Source organism: Marmota marmota, unplaced genomic scaffold (assembly GCF_001458135.2).
Source record: "Marmota marmota marmota unplaced genomic scaffold, marMar, whole genome shotgun sequence".
Classification (NCBI taxonomy): domain Eukaryota; kingdom Metazoa; phylum Chordata; class Mammalia; order Rodentia; family Sciuridae; genus Marmota; species Marmota marmota.
Window position 1 is genome coordinate 38,886,060 of NW_025999900.1, and position 18,036 is coordinate 38,904,095.

The window sequence follows — 18,036 nt, forward strand, 5'->3', positions numbered from 1 at the left end:
GCAGGCCACCGGGCCTGATCCGCCGGTCGGTTGCTGGTTTGCCTACCCTGCAGGCACGGGCGGCGGCTCTACTCTGCCCCTACTCCAAATGGGGTGACGTGTCTGTCGTACCGGCAGGCCACTGGGCCTGTCCCGCTGGTCGGTCACAGATCTGCCCACCTTTTGGGCACGGGTGGTGGCTCTGCTCTGCCCCTACTCCAATTGGGGTGTCGTGACTACCCCGCCGGCAGGTCGTAATTGCAGCATAACTTTTCATTTCTCTGATTGTACACCATGTAGCGTCACACCCTATGTGCAGTCGTACGGTAACTATGTCCATCTCATTCAACCATCTTTCCTGCTCCCATGTACCCTCCCCTTTGCCCCATCAAAGTTCTTCCAATGTTCCCATGCCTCCCCGCTCCCCATTTTGAATCAGCATCCACTTATCAGAGAGAACATTCGGCCTTTGTTTTTTTTGGGAATATCACTTAGCATGATATTCTCCAATTCCATCCATTTACCTGCAAGTGCCATAATTTTATTCTCTTTTAATGCTGAGTAATATTCCATTGTGTATATATACCACAGTTTCTTTATCCATTCATCTATTGAAGGGTATCTAGGTTGCTTCCACAGTTTAGCTATTGTGAATTGAGCTGCTACAGTATGCTGATTTGGGTATAGCTGGGTCAAATGGTGGTTCCATTCCAAGTTTTCTAAGGAATTTCCATACTGCTTTACAGGTTGGTTGTACCAATTTGCAGTCCCACCAGGAATGTATGAGTGTGTCTTTTCTCCCACATCCTTGCTAACATTTATTGTTGTCTATATTCTTTTTTAAAATTAATTAATTTATTTTAATTAGGTGTATATGACAGCAGAATGCATTTTGATTGATTGTACATAACTGCAGCACAGCTTTACATTTCTATGGTTTTATACTATGTGAAGTCTTACAAGTACCTGGGGGTAATGATATCCATTTCATTCCGCTATCTTTCCTGCCCCCACACACCCTCCCTGCCCTCCCTCCCCTTTGCCCAGTCAAAGTTCCTTCATTTTTTCTATGCTTCCCCCTTCCCAGTTATGGATCAGCATCCACTTATTAGAGACAACATTCGGCTTTTGGTTTTTTGAGTTGGCTTATTTCACTTAGCATGATATTCTCCAACTCCATCCATTTATTGAAGGTGTTTTGAGCATAATTTTTCTGTTTACAGATGAGGAGACTTGAGGCCTTTCACTTGAGGTGACTTGTTGAAGGTTATAATGATCAGGCAGTGATTTGAAGGCAGCCTTCCAGATTTAAATGTGTTCCTTTGTCTCCTGTCCCTTCCCACCCCCTTAGGGTCTCTTATGTTGAAGTTTGTTTGTGACCCTCCCCTTAAGTGTTCAATGCTTATTAAGTAACTAGAATGAGGAGAAGCAAACCTAAGAAAAAAACCAATTTACAATAAGGTTGAAAGCTTGAAAATGGCATTAACCTTTGGATTTACTTAGACTACAGTGATGGAAAAAGAAACTGAATTGAAGTTTCTATATGATAGAGCCCATAGGCTTATTGTGTTTGTTTTAAAGAACCCCTTATTAGAGTACAATATACTTGTTTGATCTTTAGAAAAGCCAAGCTCAATTTATTCTAGTTCATTTTTTTCTTCCCTTCTTCAACTCATTTTAATTTGCAAAAAGAAGTAGCTATACCTTCCTTGTTTCTGGAGCCAGGGCAACTTTTAGATTGCCAGGGTTACCAGAGGATCAGGGGTGAGTACAGTCAGGAGCAAGGACATTAAACAGGAATGGGTTGTTGCAGCTTCCTGTTGACTGGTTTGTATGGCACCAGCCTACCTTCCCCCTTGAGTGATCAGAGCCAGGTGAGAAGAAACATCCTTGCCCGTTGGGAGACTGCCCTTTAGTAGAGGGGCTTAGACTGACAATCCAACCCTTTATCGCAGTACTTTTTTTTTTTTTGGTATAGGAAATAAATTGGCCTCATTGCATTTTTTTTAGTTGTTTTCTGTGCCAGTTAATTAAAAACAAAACAAACACACACACTTACATGGTACTTTGTTCTTCAAAAGTAATATGTACATTAATTATTCTTAGATGATACCTCATTTATTCTTTCAGTGAGCTTTTGATGAGCTCTGGAGTGAGTCACAGAAACATGGGAAAGATTGTGTTGGCTTTGGATCTCTCAAACACAGATGATTTGAATGAGGGTCAGAATGACACAGTGTGATTTGATTTGTAATCAGGAATGTAAGAAAAAGCATCCAGGTCGATCTTTTGAGGGTAGGAGAAGCTTCGCCAGTTCCCATCCATTTTTTTCCTATTTTACTCCTGGATGGAGTAAAATAAACTCAGATGCAAAGAGAATGTGAGTATTTTCTTATAGATCTGGAGAGATGATACCAGAATGAGAGGGAAGGATGGAAGAGGCTTCTTCAGTGTAAGTGGCAGTGTGCTGGTGGGTGTGCTACAAAGTCAGGCAAAAACCTTTCTTTCTGCCTCTGAAGGTCTGGGATGAGAATTTCCAGCCTGTAGGTTTCTAATTTGTTACTTGTCATGTTGTACCAAGTTCTCCCTCTAATTAGGATTGTAGTATGCCTAACTTTAAATTGTGGGAAACAGGCAATTACATAATGTTAGATTTCCCTTTCTCCAACTTAGAGGCAGGAGCATGCGCGCTTGTTGAGGAATGCTGGTTTGGGGGGTTAGAGTTGCTGGTTTGCACAACACCAGGGTCATTCAAAGGCAACCTGAGCAGACAGGACGTCCAACCACAGCTGCCATTTGATTATTTTTTCCCTGTCTTTCCCTGGGGCAGCTCCAGGTTAAATGAATTTCCCAGATACAAAAGTGAGTTTTAGTTGTTCCTCTCTCATTCTGCTTTTTTCCATAAAATCTTTTACCAAAGCTATGCACTGGTATAGTCAATGATTGGTTTTGTGGTTCAGTGTCTTTCTTCCTTTCATAATGAGGTTTGGTCTGCTCAGAAGAAAGCTATTGAGAAATAAAAAGCAGAAGGCTGTGTGCTGAATGATCATGTTCCTGTAAATTAGGACTTGACGATTTTTACTTTGGTCCCTATATTATCTTTCTGTAAGTAATTTTGTTTTCATATTCTAAATTATTTGCCGGGATAGGAATTCTAGTTTGATAGACTGTGAATTCCTCCCATTTCTTTTTGTAGTTTCTAGTTTGCAGAGTTGATTGACCTTTTATCAATTTTCTTTTCAGTCCTTGATGCTCTTAAAGAAGCAGCTGATAACTGAACCATGATATCTCATTATCTTCAAGAAGAGTATCTGCTTATTAGGAGGTACCTATAAGAGATAAAACTATAAATTAACAGGATGTTTTAAAATTTTTACCAAATTTGACTTTTATTGCTTGGTTTACCTATATGTACCTAGGAAAAAAATCAGTATTTTCCCATATTCTTGCAAGAAGTAAATGGTTGTGACTCTACGGAACCATACTGCTTGTCTTTCAAAAACTTTGCAAAAACACATACTTCCTCAGTTGTACTTCCTGTTCCTCCACTGAGGACCTCAAAAGATTTTGTGCCATTGTATTTTGCCAGAGTCTGGTTCTTACTAGCTTTTTTTTTTAGATTTTGGTATTGGGGATTGAGCTCTACCACTGAGCTACAACCCTAGTCCTTTAGTTTATTTTTTATTTTGAGACGTAGTTTACCTAAATTGCCCGGGCTGGCTAGAACGAGTGAAATGCCTGCTTGAATCTGCCAAGTACCTGGGATTACAGGCGCGCACCACTGCACCTGGCAGTAGTTGGAATTTGATGTGCAAAGAAAGTGCTCAGTGTGTATGTATGTAGCAGGCATGGGTGGGGTTTGGCTAATAACTCAGATCATGTCTCTTTTAGGAAGCTTGAATATGGTTCTTAATTCTTTTTTTTTTAAATTTTTTTTTTGAGAGAGAAGAGAGAGAGAACTTTTTAATATTTATTTTTCAGTTCTCGGTGGACACAACATCTCCATTTTATTCTATGTGGTGCTGAGGATTGAACCCAGTGCCCCGCTCATGCCAGGCAAGCGAGTTACTGCTTGAGCCACATCCCTAGCCCTGGTTCTTAATTCTTGTCTCCTTTCCAATTTGAGAAATGCCTGTAATTCTTTAGAAAGATTCACTGTTATTTTCTTTCATTATTAAAATTAGGATTTTAGTATAGATCTTATATAATAGGAAGCCAGATAGAATACTTGCACAACAAAATAATGTTTCAGTTGGGAAATGATAGATTATGAAGATTAGATAGGATTCATAGGAAGGTAGCTTACTTCAAGAACCTCAGCCTAATAATCAATTTTGGTGGGATTGATTTGGAGTAGTAAGTGAGCCTGCCTGCCTTCTTTCCTTTCTTCCATCCATCCATCCTTCCTTCCATCTTTTCTGTGCTGGGGCTGAACCTAGGTCTTTGTGCATTCTAGGCAAGTGGGCTGCCGACTGAGCTATATCCTCAGCCCTTGGAGGCAGTTTTCAAGGTAGTGGTTTAAAATAGTTTACAGTGGTTTGGGCAGAATGTTGTTGGGGAGGCAGAGATGCTAGAGAATCACAGTGAACTCTGGGGCATCACACTAGATAACCAGGTGGATTTTGGAGATGATCAGTAGATGACTCTCTTGTGTTTCACCCCTACCCAGTTATAAACATAGTGGCATTTTTATAATTTTTAGTTCTGTGCTTGACAATCAGGTAAATAAGTAACAGGCTTAATCCAGGAAGTGGCTGACTGGGGATTGTAGAAATTTCATTTTGGATAGGCGAGGAGTCCCCAAACTTCTTTGATTGAAAAAGAGAATTTCAAGAAGAAATCTGGAAATTACTGCCAACAATAAAACAGGCTCCTTAGATTCTTGCAGTGGGGGTACAAAGGTAAATTCAATGTTGGCACTTTTAAAAAATTGTGGTTCAAAATATAAAATTTACCATCTAAACCATTTTTAAGAGTGTTGTTCAGTAATATGAAGTACATTCACACTTGGAAAACTGATCACCAGAGTTTTTTACATCTTGTATATCTGAGACTTGATATGCATTAAGATTCCTCATATCTCCTTGCCCCAGACCCTGTCAACCCTGGTTCTACCTTGTTTTTAAATATATTTTTTAAAAATATTGTTTAGTTGTCAATGGATCTTTATTTATTTATATATAGTTCTGAGAATTGAACCCAGTGCCTCACACATGCTAGGCAAGCACTCTACCACTGAGCCACAAACCCAGCCCTGACTTTTCTACTTTTTATTTCTGTGAATTTGTCTTCTTTAGATGCCTCATATAAGTGGAATCATATAGCATTTGTCTTTTTGTGTCTGGTTTATTTCACTTAGCATAATATCCTTATCATCCATGTTATAGCATGTGTCAAAATCTTTTTTATTTTTAAGGCTTAATTGACACCATTTAATCTAAACTATTTAATCTAAACACTATTTAATTTAAATTAGCACTATTTAATCCCTCTACTAGTTCACAAGGTTTTCATCTTCTTCACATCCTCATGAAACTTTTGTTCTGTTTTTTTTTTTTTTTGATAGTGGTCTTCTACTGAATATGAGGTGATGTTTCATGTGTTTATATTAGTTATGCCAAACAACTTTTCTTATTTATGCATGTGTCATTTGTATACCATCTTTTGGTCTTTTGAGAAATATCTATTCAAGTACTTTGCACTTTTCAAAATTGGGTCATTTGACTTTTTTTTTTTTAATTGTTGAGTTTTGTTTCTTTGTCTATTTGACATATTAAACCTTAATTTGCATCTATTTTTCCTGTATCATTGGTTGGCTTTTTAAGCTGTTGATTTTTGCTCTTTCTTTTCTTTTTTTTTTTTTTTTTGGTACCAGGGATTGAACCCAGGTGTGCTTACCACTGAGCTAAATCCCCAGCCCATTTTATTTTTTATTTTAAGACAGGATCTTGCTAAATTACTGAGGCTGACTTTGAACTCTCTCCTCTTGCCCCAGCATCTGAGTTGCTGAGATTACAGGTGTGTGCCACTGTGCCTGGCTGATTATGTCTTTTAATGCACAAAAGTTTTTTAGTTGATTAGTCTATTCTTACTTCTGTTGCCCATGCTTTTGGTGTCATAGCCAAGAAATCATTACCAAGTTCAGTGTCATGAAGCTTTTTCCTTATTTTTTTCCTAGGAGGTTTATAGTTTGAGGACTTACGTGTAGTTCTTAAATACATTTTGAGTTAGTTTTTGTATAAGACACGGATCCAGCTTTGTTCTTTTTGTTTGACTGTCCTGCTTTCCCACACCTTTTGTGGAAGAGGCAGTACTTTTCTCATTGAGTGGCATGGGTCTTGGCACCCTTGTCTAACATATTTTGACCATAAATGTGTGGGATTACTTCTGGGCTCTCTAATCTACTCCATTGGTCCATTTGTCTGGGTTTCTGTCAGTACCACATTATTTTGATTTTGAAATCAAGTATTAGTGGCACTTTTAAATTATGCTGTTGATGTTGAGTGATGGAGAAGACACACAAAAGAATTCATTTTTCATTTTTTTGAGGGAATAGACATTTAATAAAGTAAGGTGATTTAAATGTCAAAATATATGTGAGACTATTAGTTTGAAAGCAGTATGGAATAGCTTTGTCTAACATTTCCTGTTTGCAAAGTATTTTCATAGATAATGAGCCAAGTGTCTTGGGAAAGCTTCAAAAAGGACCTTGGAGTGATCTTGAAGATTGAATGTGTGGTTTAGTTTGTGTTAACACTCAACACCATCTGTGTAACTTCTATCACAGTAATTTAGGGAGGTCTTTAATGAAAATCTCTAACAGAAATCTCAAAATTTTCAGTTGGATTAGTTCTTATAAGAGCTGCCACTTGAAATGTATTTCCTTGACACAGTCTTGTCATTCCTGTTCCATTCCAGTCATTTCTGATTTCCTGTGTCTGCTTTTTGAATTGTGGTGGGCCACATATGTAGGTAGAATACTCAGCCACAACACTATTTTCTTGATGTGTGAAGAACAGAAAATTAGTCTGGCTGGGTTGTATGGGCTGAATTGATGGAGAGAGCTTGGATTCAGAGCAGCAAATTAAATGACTCCTGTATTAAGTAATTTAAACTGCTTAAGATGTATTTTCTCACCCCTCACCCCCACCCCATGTTGCCAAGCTGGCTTTGAACTCCTGGGCTTAAGGGATCCTCCTGCTTCAGCTTCCTGAGTAGCTGGGACTATAAGCATACACCATCACACCTGGCTTTTTCACCTTAATAAAAGTATGGAGAATATTTTGGTTGGATATATTATTGGAAGGGTCATTTAGTAGAATTTCTGTGGAGGAAAAATTTAGCATCTTTGAATGTATTAACCTGTCATCCAGATAAGTTTAATGGTGAGTAGATGAATTTGTGTTTTCTGAGGCATGAGGGTGGGTCTGTGAAGTGGATCAGTATTCACTTACTCCTTAAGTGTTTATTGAATCATACTACAAGCTGGGGGCTGGGACTACTTCTCGTGAACAAAGGATACCTGATTCCTGTTCTCATGTAGTTGATACTTTTCTAGTGACTCATGTAGTCATTTTCAATATTCTGTTCCTCTCATTCTATTTGATTTTTCTTTTAGTTAAAAGCTACCTATTTTATTTGTAATGCAAAACAATTACAGTTGTTTATTATGAAAATAGTCCTATATTAAATACTCTTTACATAGAGGAAGAAAGAAACACTAGACATTTCTGCTTGCTGGTTTCCAAGGAGATATGTCTCGGCAAAATTTATTTTATCAAGTGCTTTTCTAAGTAAGGAAGCAGGTTTTAATGCATTTTGGTTGATATTTTCTTAAGAACTTAAAGGGTTTTTAAATCTTGGCTTCCTATACTCCTATTTCCCACTCCAAGAGAACCTAGAAACCTATTCTTCCTGGTCCTGGATTTTGTTACTTATTGTCAGATCTGGGAATAATCATAACCTTTCTGGATCTTCATTTATTCAATCATTTACTAGTTAATCCTCTTATCAAATCTTCATTGTTCACCTGTGTTTATCAAGTAATCTCTGTAAAAGGGAGGAAGTTGAGAGTTAAATAGTTTCCTTTAAAACCTACTGTTAAAATTCTATGGATTTATTATTGTGATAATGAGATTTAGGGCATTTTATAGATAGTAGAAATGTTTTTGAAAGAACTGAAGAAAGATAAACTTAGAATTTTTTTATGTCTTAAAAACATTTTTGTGAAAAAATTCTGTAATGTGAATCATTTGAGCATTAGTTTCATTCTGATTAGAAAACAATTAACATTTACACTCAGAGTATTTAAGGTTACTTTGGTGCAGCACCAGTATGGGAGCTTTAGAAGTGCTTATCACCCCTTCTAGGTTCTTGGTTCTGAGTCTTTTATAGTTCTGGTCATTTATGCTTGTAGTAGTTTTGAGATATGGAACATCTGTCACTGAATGTGAAGAGTCACACTGAAGATCTGAGTACCAGTGCTTTGCTAATTAACCTGGCATTTGCCCATGCTGCCAGCCAGATATGCTATATTCACCTAGTGTCAGGTTTTATGGCTTCATAATGAGATATTTTTATTAGTTTGAAATCAACATAGTATTGATTATGCATTAAAATATTCAGTTATACAAAGTAAAATGTAAGAGTTTCCTCCCAAGTGGATTGTTGGCTGTTATAAATCTGGTCTCCTTACTGGAAGATTTGATCTAGTTCTGGCTCAGCTACATACTGTTCCCATGATTTTGGCTGTTTTTCTTTCTTTTACTCATGAGCAATATTCATTGGACACCTTTTAGATTGCAGATAGTCTTCTCATCTGAGGGATACGTCAACAAAGAACTCAGCAAGATGGGAAGCCACCAGAGAGTTTTGTTTACAAGGTGTTTTGTTGTGAGTTTTTTTTTTTAAAGGACAAACTGTTTTTTAGAGAATAGAATGGCAAGGGGCACCAAGATTGAAACAGTGAGATGTTACAGATTTCTGGAAATAATCTAGGTGAGATTTGGTAGCAGTGGTGGAGATGATGAAAGTGGCTGGATTCTGGACATATCTCAAGTGGGCTAGCAAGATTTGTGGATGGGTCAGGTGATGTGGAGCAAGGGAAAATGCAGTAGGGAAGACACCAAGGTTTTTGGCCTGGGTAACTGGAATAATAGAGGTGCCGTTTATTGCAATGGAGATGACTGGAGGAGCAGGTTTGGGCGGGGAACTAAGGCCTGATTTGTATAAGTTGGGCATGAGATGCAAGTTGCAGAAGTGAAGCAGGTAGCTGGGCAGGTCTGGCAGTCTTCATGAACTTTCATTTTTTCGTCTGTGAAATGGGGGAAGTATCTACCCCTCTCAGAATTCTCGAAATCCAATGAGAGAAAAGAAAAAAAGGTAAAAAATTTAAAGCTGAGTGCTATAGTGGTGACATGATTTCAGGAAGAAGACTGATTACCATTTTATGTACTTTATGATCTCTTGAACCATATAACTCGTAGGCCAGAATGTGTTGGAAAAGGTTAGTGTTTGCTCTCCAAAGACTGGTTTCTCTCCTAATGGGTAGAAAAACACTCTGATCCATCCTGCAGTTGTTGGACAGCTTCTGGGAGAATGTGGTATTTTGGTTCCCATCAGGCTGTCAGAGGCTTCATTTTGTGTAGAGCCACTGTGTGGGAGTGTGGCCCCAGACTTGCACCTTCATAAGCATAGCTTTTTGGTTAAAGTAATTTCATTTAGGTGGAGGGATATCATAATAGGGAAATTGTTATTTATTATTTCATTTAAATTGTTTATTATTTTAGGTTTTCTGTAACTTAGATCAGTTAACAGTTTATGGTCTAAGAGGTTAAATTTATTAGGGAGACTACTGTCCATGTTTCTTAATCCAGAATACCTATTTATGTGCTCCTAGGTATTTTGGTCACTTAAAATATTTTATAGGCAGAGGAAATATGTAAAACGTTGACTTATAGGATTGAGTATAGATGTTAAAAGCATCAGTCTTATTTTGATGAGTAATATTTTGAATTTACCAAATCTTTCCTCAGAGGTAGTACTAAAGACTTATATCCTAGAAATGTGGTGTTTGCTTATAATCTATTATGTCCCAATAGCTAGCTGTTCCTTTTCCTTTCTCTTTAAACTAGAGGTTGTTGTTGATTATTGGTTCTTTAAATTCATAAGCAAAAAAAAAATTCATAAGCAGTTTTGTACAGAAACACTAGTATTCTTCATTGCCCCCCCTAGTTTGATCATCAGGCACCGAGATTCCAATGGGTGTCACTGTGTAAAGGTGCCTTTGAGGGCCTGACCCTCATAGTGAAGTGAATCTAACTGTTGATGAGCAGTTGTTGGAGTACTAAGTATTCTGGGTGTTCTGTGCATAGAAAAATAGTAATGGCTTTAATAATGAAGGAAGATATAAGGGGAGCAGGAATTGTTTTTCAGTGAATACCATGAAGGCAGGAATTATTTTGGGTATCTGAAAAGCATGAGTACCTCTCTTCATATAGGGTTTTTGTCAGATCCTCAAATTTATCAAATGGGTTTGCCCATTTGCCAAGTAATTAAGTTCTGTGATCTTTTGCTTTTCATGGAATTGGCTTACTGTATGTCATTTTATTTCAGCTTCTAAGAAACTGAACTGTAGGTGTGCAGTATAGTATTACTTGACATAGTTACTGAGAAGGCCTCAGACCTTTTCCTTTCTTTTTAAAGTACATGTTAGAAGATTTAGGTCAATTGTAATAAATAGTTTTAAAAGGATTTGTATGTTTAAATCTCTGTCTTTTGCATGTTTACCTTTTTTCCCCTTGTAAGGAGCTGACAGACTTAGTCTTCCTGAAATGTCTTAGGTTTTCCAAGTCATCTGATGGTTTATTATTTGAACTTGAATGTGATACTCATTTTTCCTGGGCAGATGCTCTCTAAATGGCTGAAGTCACAGTGTCTAGGTGCTCCTGAAGTTTTTTTAAAATAACTTTATTGAGTTATAATTCACTTAACATACAGTTCTACCATTTAAAGTGTGCAAGTGAATAGTTTTTATTATATTCACAAAGTTGTGCAACCATTTCCATAAGCAATTTTAGAACTTTTTCATCCCTCCCCAGAATAAATTCCAAACCCATTTGCAATCAGTGCCCATTTCTCTCCAACCTTACCCCCTTCTCTTTGCCCACCTGTTCTAGGCCACCACTAACCTACTTTCTGTCTTTACAGATTTGCCTATTCTGGGTGTTTCATATAAATGGAATCGTACAATATGTGATATTTTATGACTGGCTTCTTTCACCTAGCTCTATCAAAGCATGTATTATTTCTTGCCAAGCATTTTAACTTTGGTAGTAATGTTACAAATTTCAGATTTAAAACCAGATATTCCCTGTCTGCTGACATAGAAACTACAACCTGTGCTGGGGCCAAAGAGAATAGCAGAACCACTGGTTATTGTATATGTGGAGCAGGAAGTGAACTTTAAAGTTTTCCTAAACAAAACAAGACCTACTGAAGCTGATGCACAGGTGCGCTCAGAGTGGGTGATTGCACAGTCATCCTGTCTCTCCTGGTCTGATGCTGTCTTGCTTCTTCCTTGAATTTTCCAGGTACCTCTTGAAGTCATCTCTGAATTTTCCCTTTCTTTTATCCGTGATCTCTTCTGTGGCTTAGACTTGCCCTTTTTCCTGTTGATTCCCATTTTCAGCTTTTCCTCTTAGTTTAACTGCCACCATCTTAGATTAGAACCTTAGTCTTTATACCTAGCAGTCTCCTTTCTGACCGCCTGGACTCCTGCCATGTTGTCTGATTGTACATGTGCACTACAGTGACTCCAGTGCCACATCAGACTCACACTCCTCTGCTTGCTTTTATGATTTTTTTTCTCCTTTCATGTTTATCAGATTTCTTTGGCCTCTTCAGGACTGTCTCTGCCTCCGTATGCTGGGCTTCTGCTTTCTTCCCTTACCAACTATTCTGACTTCTTTGGACTGCTGTTTATTTTCAGTTGCAGTTCTAGATAATTAAAAAAGTATGTGAAATCTACCAAGTCCTCCCTTGGTTATCCCTTCCCTGAAACTCATGCTCCTTATCAGTGTCTTACCTCCCTGTCCCTTTGATGCCATACCAGCCCCTGAACTCTTGTTTTATCTGTATCTTTCTCATCCTTCAAGACCCACCTCCCTCATCGAGGCGGTCTGCCTGGTTATTATAACTTACCCTCATTTCTCCCTTCTCTGAAATTTTGGTTGTACTCTGTTATATACTTAAAGAACCTTGTGCTTAATAGTTAATGTATAGTTCAGCAAGGATGTCTAGCCTGAAGAAGACTCAGAAGAGTTGTTATTCTGTGCCAGAGTCTATCATGTAAGGGGAGGAGAGATTTGTCTTCTTAGTCCCCACAGGGCAGGACACATGAGCAGATTAAATACAGATGTTTGAATGAATATCTGAAAGGACTTTTCTAGTACAGCTCTTGTAGGTATGGTAAGCTGTGTCTCTAGGTGTTAGAGGTGCTCATATGTCCGTCTGGGTCATTCCTGGACAGGATCTTGTAATGTTCATCCACACAGTTCAAGGAGGCTCAGTTAGTTTAGTGGTTCTCATGGAGTATCAGAAGCATCTGGGGAGCATTTTAAGGACAAAAATTCTCCATTTTCACATTAGAAGTTCATATTGAGCTGTTAAGCCAGAGTTTGAAACTTTTGAGTTGGTCATGGCTTTTATTTCTGAGATCCTATGAGTGTCTCATTTGTTTACCAAATTTTTATTGAATACCTATAGTGTAAGGCAATTTAAAGTTTTTGGTTATACATTCATAGAATGTAGAGTCTAGATGGGAATGCAGATGACCATGTGAAAGCCAATGATTTCTCTTCAGGTAGGTATAGATTGTCTGAGGACAGGGACTTTTTTTTTTTTTAATTGACTTATTTTAATTTTATTCATTTATTTATCTATTTATTTAGATTTCCTTGTTTACATTACTTTTTAATTTATTTTTTATTTTTTAATTTATTTTTTATGTATATATGACAGTGGAATGCATTACAATTCTTATTACATATATAGAGCACAATTTTTCATATCTCTGGTTGTATATACAGTATATTTACATCAATTCGTGTCTTCATACTTGTACTTTGGATAATAATGATCATCACATTATTAATAACCCCATCATTAATAACCCCATGCTCCCTCCCTTCTCCTCTAACCCCTCTGGACAGGGACTATTTCTTATTTAGCATATCTGCACTGCCCCAGAGGAATGGGTACTTTGGTGTTCATTCTTGGAAGGTGAGCTGATTAGCAGGCTATTTACTGACTTTGCTCCTTGTTGCAGGGCTTGTTACTGTGCACTTTATCCAATTATCTTCCTTAATTTCTTAGTTGAAAAGGAGCTGCTCAATCTTCAGTTGTTTTGTGGCAGGTTCAGCTGTTTGATTTTGTTGCTTCCTAGTAATAAAAGTAACACTAGCTACCATCTATTGAGGACCCAGTGTGCCAGGCACTTTGTATCACATTATTGCTGATCTTTATAACAAGCCTGTGAGATAGACATTTGCACCTGAGTAGGAACCAGGATATTGAGTTTTTGTTATACAGCTTTTTCTTTCATAACATGCATTGCAGCAGCTATATTGCAACAGTGAAGTCATTTCTTGGGAAGAGAGTAGTTCCAGTCATGTTTTGGCTCTGTGAGTAGAGTGCATTTTATTGTTGGTAATACCAGAAAGTCTGTCTACTTATAATAGGGTAGTTATGACCACCACCCTGTTCCTTAAACTGATAATTTGTTTTAAACACTATGCCATGATGATGATATAAGCTCTCCACCCATTTCTCCAATGAAGGCTGGTCTTGCTGGTATAATTTTGAGCTTGGCATGCAGTCTTTTATAGGATTTTTGATTGTCAGGCAACTGCCACATTGTCCAGTAAATATCTTTGACTGAACTCCACCAACAAATTCATCCTATGTTAGATTCTTCTTTTAATGCCATCTCATTAAATTTTTTTAAAAAAATTTTTATATGGTGCTGAAGATCAAACCCAGTGCCTCAGTAGTGCTAGGTAAGTGCTCCACCACCGAGCTACAACCCCAGCCCCCCCACCTCCCTGCCTCATTTTTTCATATTGAAATTGCTTTGAAACAGGTCCTATCAATATTTAACAGGTAAGGAAACTGAAGTTTAGAAAGGTGAGATAATTTGCCCTGTTTTCAGATGCTCATCTGTTAGCTAGGTGTGGTGGTACATGTCTGTAATCTTGGTGATTTTGGAGGCTAACTCAGGAGGATCACAAATTTGAGGCCAGCCTTGGCAACTAAGCAGCCTAGTGAGCCTGTCTCAAAAATTAAAAATAAAAAGGGCTGGGGGTGTAGCTCAGTGGTAAAGTGCCCCTTGATTCTAGGTCTAGTACCCCAAACAGGTGCAGAAAACCACAGATGCATTTTTTTCCCCAGGGAATTTGGGCATGGTTTTCCCTTACGTCCTCTGATTGCTGGCTTCACAGAGAAATATTAGGTGGTAGATGCAAGAACTTTTTAGGAGGTGAGGATGGGCAAGTATCTCAAAATTCTGGAGAAAATAATATATTTAATTTTGTCCTTTGCAGTGAGTCAAGGTAATAGCTGTCATTGAATGTTTTTTCAGGCCAGCTGAATTTGCTGAGATGTGGGAAATGATCACACATCCGGCTCACACCTGCTAGAGAAGCCTAAGGCCCATTATTGCAAAGTTTCTAGTGTGAATAGCTAGATGGGATGTAAATATTTATAGTTGTGGTAAAGCAAGTATAAATCTTCTGGAGTTTGTAATAATGACAGAGTTATTTTTTTTAGTAAGAACACCTTCATTTTACTTCCCTGCTTGGGCAAGGCAGGAAACTTTGAGATATTTATTTTCCAAAATGAAACGTTCTCTGTCTGTCTCTGGTGGTGTGGATTCTGATGTGAAGTTGTCATTCTGTCTTTGACCCCACCCATTGCCCTCAGATTATCCTGTCGTCTTCAGCTCAGGATCTGCTTTGTTTTGAAACAAATGTTTTTTAAGAGCCTGGGGGCATATTAGAAGGATCTATAGATTTTTACAGAGAGGTTGATGGAAGTGAAGTTAATTGAAAGTTCAAAAATAGGTGTAAATTCAATCTTGGCTTCTTTAAGTGTGCTTCTAGGAAACTTATTAGGTTGATCAAACAGAAATGAAACCACTAGCAAAAGATAACTTTTGTGGCACATGCCTATAATCCCTGGGGCTTGGGAGGCTTAGGCAGGAGGATCACAAGTTCAAAGCCAGCTTCAGCAAAAGTGAGGCACTAAGCAACTCATTGAGAACCTGCCTCTAAATAAAATACAAAAATAGGGTTGGCGATGTGGATCAGTGGCTGAGTGCCCGTCCTGGTACACCCCCTGCCCCCAAAAAGATAACTTTTAGTGAAAAAGGAGGGTGGTTTTAATACCTTAACTTTTCTTGAGTTGTAGGCTTTGCATGTTTACTGAATACAGTATACCATTGTTGAAGTTTTATGTACAGGTCACTTCTTCAAGCCAAATATTCGAGGCTTCTTTTTTGTGTTAAATAAATACTCAAGATTTTCTGCTTCAGTTTATTAGAAAAGACTTTTGGCAATTTAATAATCAGGTGAGGGTGAGTTTATCTTAATCCCTTGTTTGCTTTAGTATTTAGTCTCATTTAATCTTATGAACAAAGATCAATTTTGGAGAGTATTGTTAAACTTTAGTGACTGAATACAGCTATGATGTGCCTTCATAATTGCCGAGAGCCCTCAATGATTTAATGAATTCGATTCCTGGTGTCTCATTTGCATCAAGATAGTCACATCCTCTTCGTGGTGTAGTGCTGCAGCAGTGAATCACCTAGTAGGTCTCCTTGTCTTCTGGTTGCAGAGTTTTCATGTGTAACTGCTTAGACAGTTTTGGAAGCTACCTTTTAAATAATGTTAAGTACCTGCAGTAATCCAGGTTCATTAAGGACATGCTGCAGTCATATGTTGATCCGCCTGTCCTCAAGCCACCAGGTCCATTCCTAAATCTTACTTGAAAATTCATCGTTCACTCAATAAATGTTCCCTGAGCTATTTTGCAGCAGGTGTGGACAGTCAGTGGGGAGTGTGCTGAGCGGTGTGCAGATCTGTTGTCAGGATGCTGTAGCCAGGGGAAACTCAGGAAAGATGGAGGAAATTAAGGAAACTGTTTAGCTCAGTGGTAGAGTGCTCGCCTTGAATGTGTGGGATGTTTGATCCGCAGCACCACATAAAAATAAAATAAAGGTATTGTGTGCAACTACAACTAAAAGATATTTAAGGAAAAAAAAAGTGTCCTGTATTTCTTTCTCTTGTTATTATGAATTTGTTCACGAGGCCTGGTGGAAAATTGGGAAAATATAGGAAAGTATGAAGAAGAAAAAAATCATTCATCTTTCTATCATCCAAGAATAATAGCTATTTATTTCTTCATGTTTTCTGTCTTCTAAAAGTGGTTCCTCAACCAAAGAAACACAGGGCTGTATCTGGTAAAAGGGGATTTTAAGGTGAAATTTGATGGGGAGGAGGAGAAGAAAAAGAAGAAGAAGAAGGAGGGGGAGGGGGAGGGGGAGGAAAAAAAAAGAAGGCTATGGGGAAATCGTAGTATTTTTGATGGGAGAACTGTGACCTGGAAAGCTGCAGCCTTAGGGAAGGGGTGTCTTGGATTTCTCTGAAGACACCATGGAACAAAACTAGGAGCAGCTTTGAGTTTAGATTTCTCTGAGTAGTTTCTGAGTTACAAGTATGTTCTCAAACATTGTAAGATGGTTGTTACATTCCAACAGCTTTTCTCAAACATTAGTTTCATTTTGAAGCTTTGCTGGAGAAGTAGGGAAGGCAGAGCCTTCTCTCTAGGACAGAATGTGAAAAATGACTTAAACAAATTGCAGTGTGTCATAATCTGAGGTTGGGGGAGTTTGTAATAGGGAAGCAAGAAAAGAAACATGTAAAAAAAAAAAAATGGTCTGTTAAATGCTATCACTTTCTGGAATCCGTTGTTTGACTTAATTTTCATAGCAAACCTTTGAAGAAGGAATTTTCTTCACCCTAAAAGATTTAGATTCAGAGAATGGATTTAGAGACTGAGTTACTTGTCTGGAGCCACAGTATTTCCAGTGGCACACACTGAGTTTGGAACTAGAGATCTGGATTCCAGCCTACCATTGTGATCTCAGACAAGTCCTTAATCTATTTCTTTATTTTTGAAAAGGGGACATTGGTGATGCTTAACTCACAGGTTATTGTAAAGGTAAAATGAGGCACTGTTTGTAACACCTTCCCACAGTTTCTGATTTGATTCTGGTACAGGAGAGCTCTTTGCTGTCAGTTGGAAGGCAGCAGGCACAGTGCCCAGCATACAGTGGCTGTCCAGCAGATGGTACTTGCTCATCTGTTCTTATAAGCCTTCTCAACTTTTTGGTTTTCTTTCCTTTATATTTTTAAGGACCCTGACACATTTCATTTGGATTATAGTGGTGGATTCTTGGATATGTAAAATAAATTCATCTGCAATACATAGGGGAATCCTATGTTCTTTTCTTTGAAAAGTCATCCTGGACATGTTTCCATGGGTATCAGATGGGGAAAGGTAATGGTAGGAAAACTGAGTGCTCAGGTGGAGGAGGGGGAAAGGGACAGAGAGAGGAATCAACTTGGGTGTTTTTCTGCATCAATTTTGTCTGGGATTTGTAGCCATGAGGCAGAGGTTAAGAGATTAAGATGATGACATTGTGGGAAATATTTGGTTCTCCTTGCAGACTTATGCTCTTTTATTCACTCATTCAACTAACAAACAGTTGTTGAAGCTTTCCTGTATGACAGGCACGTACCAGTCCTTGGGATTCATAGGGAGCATTTATGTCCATAAGATTAAGCCAAATGGATAGATTAAAAAATTACAATTCGTAAGTTCCAGAGTACAGAAAAATGAGGAGAGTTTTGCCAAAATATAAAAGTTATTCCTCTATTTGCTTGTCGGATTAGACTTCGAAAGGTATGACTGTGGCTTTTTTTTTTTTTTTTTTTTATC

At 38.1% G+C, this 18,036-nt stretch overlaps 1 protein-coding gene across 13 annotated transcripts in view; it reads left to right on the forward strand.

Moving 5' to 3' along the window:
* The window catches only part of Sipa1l1 (signal induced proliferation associated 1 like 1), a 358,428-nt gene that overhangs the window by 8,130 nt on the left and 332,262 nt on the right, over nucleotides 1-18,036 (forward strand). For 2 of the 13 annotated variants that reach the window (XM_048798900.1, XM_048798898.1), the window contains exon 1: nucleotides 3,223-3,304. The exons of the other annotated variants lie outside the window; for them this stretch is intronic. The gene's annotated coding sequence lies outside the window, so the exon portion shown is untranslated. Of the gene's footprint in view, nucleotides 1-3,222; nucleotides 3,305-18,036 lie in introns of those variants that run through there. 13 annotated transcript variants of the gene reach the window in all.